The sequence below is a fragment of the Aedes aegypti genome, unplaced genomic scaffold (genome assembly GCF_002204515.2).
Source record: "Aedes aegypti strain LVP_AGWG unplaced genomic scaffold, AaegL5.0 Primary Assembly AGWG_AaegL5_hic_scaff_1632_PBJ_arrow, whole genome shotgun sequence".
Lineage (NCBI taxonomy): Eukaryota > Metazoa > Arthropoda > Insecta > Diptera > Culicidae > Aedes > Aedes aegypti.
In genome coordinates, this window is record NW_018735087.1 from 16,432 (window position 1) to 21,575 (window position 5,144).

Genomic DNA, 5,144 nt, shown 5'->3' on the forward strand with positions numbered 1-5,144 from the left:
GTAGTGCACAACCTGATAAATTTTCAGCTTCATCGGTTCACTAAAACTCGAGATTTGCTTCCACAAAGTTTTGATGATTATTGTTAGAGTGATACGAAAGATAGGGAAAATAACACGGTCTCCCGTGTCCCCTTAATCCAAGTCCAATCCAAATCAAACCCAAATTCAATTCCAATCCAAATCCAATCCATTCCAAGTCCTATCCTAATCCAATCCAAGTCCAATCCAAATCCAATCCAAGTCTAACTCAAATCCAATCCAGTCTAATCCAATCCAATCCAAAACTTAATTCAATCCCTTCCGAATCAAATCCAAATCAAACCCAAATCAAACATTTAAATCCAAACTAAATACAATCCTATTCCAATCCAAATCCAATCCAAATCCAATCCAAATCCAATCCAAATCCAATCCAAATCCAATCCAAATCCAATCCAAATCCAATCCAAATCCAATCCAAATCCAATCCAAATCCAATCCAAATCCAATCCAAATCCAATCCAAATCCAATCCAAATCCAATCCAAATCCAATCCAAATCCAATCCAAATCCAATCCAAATCCAATCCAAATCCAATGCAAATCCAATCCAAATTCAATCCAAATCCAATCCAAATCCAATCCAAATCCAATCCAAATCCAATCCAAATCCAATCCAAATCCAATCCAAATCCAATCCAAATCCAATCCAAATCCAATCCAAATCCAAATCCAATTTCAATCCAAATCCAATCCAAATCCAAATCCAAATCCAATCCAAATCTAATCCAAAGCTTAATTCAATCCCTTATAACTTCTACTCGGGCTGGTTAGCCGTAAACCACGAATCTTAAGGCGAAACATCTCGGAATCCAAAGATGGCCGAATTGTGCCCCTACTCATGTTTTCAAAGGCACAAAAACTGGATAAATAGTTGGAAAACGTTTTCAAATCTTATTATTTCTAGCTTTCTGCCAAAGCCAAAATAAAAAGTGCACGGTTTTGGAAGCTTTTTTCGCTAATTTGTGTCTTTGAAGTATTTATCGAGCCAACGGACTCATGTGCCGTAACCGGTCGTTTGAGAATTTCACGACCCATTGGGAGCCCGCACTATACAAATCTCATCCAGCACGTCGTTGGCGAGTAGTGTGGGTGGTCTTTCAATACCTAATAAATAATCCGTGTTTATCGGCTAGGCATTGCATCTACAATAGAAAGCGTTGTGTTTGGATGGGCATTTAAAATTCTTCCGAAAGAGGTGCGCTTCGCGAAAGAGAACCACGTGATTATTGGGTTGAAATCAAATTCAGGTTAACTTCTTAGTCCATGAGTCCTCTTGTGGTGTAGGGGTAGCGCGCCCTGTCTAGTGAACAGGTAGTCGTGAGTTCGATTCTCACCGGAAAGTCGTTTAACTTATTCGCAAATTTCACATCAATTTGTCCATTTTAGAGGCGAATGAACATGGCTGTAATGCTCTTAAATATTTCAACTGTTTGCTTGTAAAGTTCGCTATAAATTGTGTAAAAAATGTAACCAAACCAAACCACATCTACACTCTACAGTATTGAACAAAACAACTTTTTTGGATCTTACATAAAAAAATATCAATTTTAAAGGGTTTACATTTGAATGAAATTTTCACAGTTCTTCAGACATAAATACATATATTTTTGAATAAATTTTCTCAACCACGAAAACAAAAGCAATACCGGGTTTGATTGATTGAAGAGAATGTTTTGACGTTTGAATGTTTGAATGTTTTGATTTCTGATAATTGACATAATTAAACAAATTGGAAGGATTAGCTTTATGTTATCTTCAGCAAAGTTTGTAGATTTTGGTGAGATGATTAAGTTTGCTCAAGACAGTTTATGTGTAGGGCTTTCAGATAAATAGTTTTATACATTTTTCGTCGAACATTCAACTTTAGTAAAAACTGAAGCCTGGAAAAATTGTTCAAAAATATGTGTCAAAAATTCAAGATGTGTCTAATGATCTTTGAAAATTTCATTAAAATACACAAAAACTGGAGATCTAGCTTAACAAAATTGATAATTTTGATTTTTTTCCCTTTTTTCAATCATAAACATAAAGCATGAATATGTTTTATCGATTGATAAATCGTTGAGTGTGACCAACCGATCAAATTCCAAATTCTGACCACTGTTTAGTTCTTTAGATTACCGCTTAGATTCTGGTGGAAGACAATTCTAAATAATATATTCGACCTTATTCATTTTAATTTTAAGTCCTGTGTATCCTTATGATTTTAAAGGACCTTAACTATACGATTTGCCCCACGCTAATTTTTTTTCTTTCGCAAGAGAGACATCCTTAAAAAAAACCTCCTCAAATCATGCTAACACTCCATGCGGTAATGTTTAGCACCATAGTCCCACCGTTGGCACAGTCGGCACTGTGGGGTTCCTGGAAATTTTGAAATGAACCTTTTTAACGTGACACATTCGGCTAGTTTTTTCCACTCAAAACATTCCGAGTGAGGGCCTATCAAGGCGACCATGAACAAACTTTAGTTTTGTCGTCGTATGTGAAATGTTTATGACTCTTGTCAACAAAAAAGAGGAAGTTTTTCTCTACCATAATCGAGTTCAAGCACTCTTGTTTACATCCAGCAAATTCGGAAATACTGTCCACGATTAACAGCACTCTTTGCTTACTCACTTGAATCTCAGAGCCTGGGCTATAAGTTGCTTTATTGGTCGGAAAATTTATATTATGCATCATACTGATTGCTTATTTCGATGCAATTTTCAAAAACTATCCATTTCCCACTCTTGGAATGAAGAACTGTTTCTTCCATTTTTTGTCACATTCATCATATTGAATCACGAAGCAATTCATCGAAGATATTAGAACTTTTAGACAATGTCATCGAAAATATTAGAACTTTTTAGCTTAATGCGTAAATATATATAATGTAATCTATATCGAATGGATAAATAAAAATACAAATACAACATATTGCGCTTACCACAACTTATCGGAAAACACAATCTCCTTGAATATACTGTCCTGCTTGTCATGGCTGACGGTTACCTTCTTGGACACGATCGCATCGTGAACCTTCTCCTTCACCTCGGCTGGCCTAAAATCGTTACGCATGTAGAAACAACCGCACCACGTGATCCTCCGTCAACGAAGGATAGCTGGACAGCAGCGTGTGCAAATCCAGAATCAGCATTTCGGCATCGCACGTCAGCAGGTTCGCTAAATTGGGAGATCACATCGATGGGCGAATCGTTCTTGCCACATTCGGGGCCACCTTCTCGAAGAACATCTTGATCTGTTTCGTTTCTTTGATGACCTTCTTGCCATGAGCTCGCACTCTGACGAGGTTTGCTAAGGCGTTTCGAGAGCATGGCCTTGATGTATCGTTTGGCCACCAGTCGCTGGGCTTCGTTTATGACGTACTCGAAGTTGACCGACCGAAGGTGATTGTAATCCTGCGAGAAAGCAAAACCATGTATAAAATAATGTTACAAATCATGACGAGTTCCCTACAACTTACCTGGAAGTAATCCTCCAATGTAACACAGATTGTGTCGACAGATACCGTAGTTCCGACCCACTTCAGAGTGAAGAGTTCGTTGAAATGTATTTCCAAATCCAAAAATGCTTCCTCGAGCAAGAACAGTCCTGCCTCGTCCCGTAGAAGCTGGTAGGTGTTCAGCAAACGCTCAAATCTTCGTAGTGCATGGTTTCGATTTGGGCCAATACAGTTGCTTCATTTGCTGAGCCAGTTCCTTCATCTGAGCGCAGTTGTTCACGATCGTGATTATATGTTGAGTGAAGAACGGTGCCTGGCTGCGATCCCGGAAGTGGCGTTCCTTATATTCGATTATTGCACCGCGATAGTTGTGACCGTATTTGATCACTTGCTGGATACTCAGAATCAATGCGTTGAATGTCAAATCGGAATGTATTGTGTTGGTGACTTGAAGATTCTGATCGATCATCTGGAAGATAATTACCGGGGCCGAAGTGTGGTAGTACTGATCGGCCGAATCCGCTGGAACTCCATTGATCCAATCAGCTTTCTCTCGTTCCAGAGTTTTTTTCATCCTCCTGTAGTTTCGTTCCATCGTTTGGAGATAGGCTGTTTCATTCCTTGAGAACCTCATTGCAACCAGGGGACCCACGTCCGACAAATCAATCATCAAATCTGGATGTTGCATCAGCTCCTACCGGGATAGGTGTTCATGATCCACGACAAAATTGTAACGAACTCGTTTCCTTCCAGGCCCATCTGGATCAGTTCTTCAAGCTATAAATATAGGGAATGCTATTTAGTTTACTATATTCACTTAAACTTGGGGCCGTCCATATACCACGTGGAGAACTTAAAGAGGATAGGGGGTATGAAAAAGTCCACGTGAACATTGTTTATTTGAGAAAAGAAAGTTCTAATCATTTTTTTAGTTCGAGGCAAATGACTGTAATGGGCACGTTAAATGGCTGGCATGGTGTTCCATTGGTACCTCACGTACCTGCAGGAATAAAATACACCCTTTGTGTGGTCCTTACCCAAGTAAATTGGCAGCTGAACAACAACTTGTTCAGCTAAAATGGTGTTTATATACTGTTTATACAGCCTTTTTCAGCTGAATGAATGTTGTTCAGTTTCTAATGTACCGTCTAATTACCGTAAACGTACCACATTTGACGCGGTTCCAAACTTGACGCATTTTCTAATTAATTTTATGATAGAGTAATTCTAGTTCAGACTAGCATAAGAAAATTCATTGTTTATCTTCATTTACATGCTATTGAAGGATTCCAATTGAAAAATGTTTATTTTTGATTATTAATAGGCAAAAATAAAATTTATTTGAAAATGCATCCGTCAAAGGCGTATTTTTCTCGGGGGGACGCCATTCGGCATAAAGCCGTTTGGCATAAAATAATTTGGCATAACGTCGTTTGGCATAATCATTGAAAACTGAGTTGCTATGTTTTTTGGCGTTACTATTGCTAACATTCTCATATGTGATTTTCCCTTCTTTTGGTCATAGGCTGTTCTTTCTCATTACGTTGTTAAACTAGTGGTTTGCATTGTAGCTACTAAATTTTCATTGACAATTTTGCCTCCTTTCCTACGTTGTTATTATGACTACTAACATTTTCATCGACGTTTTCCCTTCTTTT

The 5,144-nt window shown here is 38.2% G+C and overlaps 1 pseudogene; it reads right to left on the reverse strand.

Annotated features, from left to right (window-relative positions):
• Positions 1-2,947: 2,947 nt before the first annotated feature.
• On the reverse strand, positions 2,948-4,684 carry LOC110680592 (annotated as a pseudogene).
• Between the last annotated feature and the right edge of the window lie 460 nt (positions 4,685-5,144).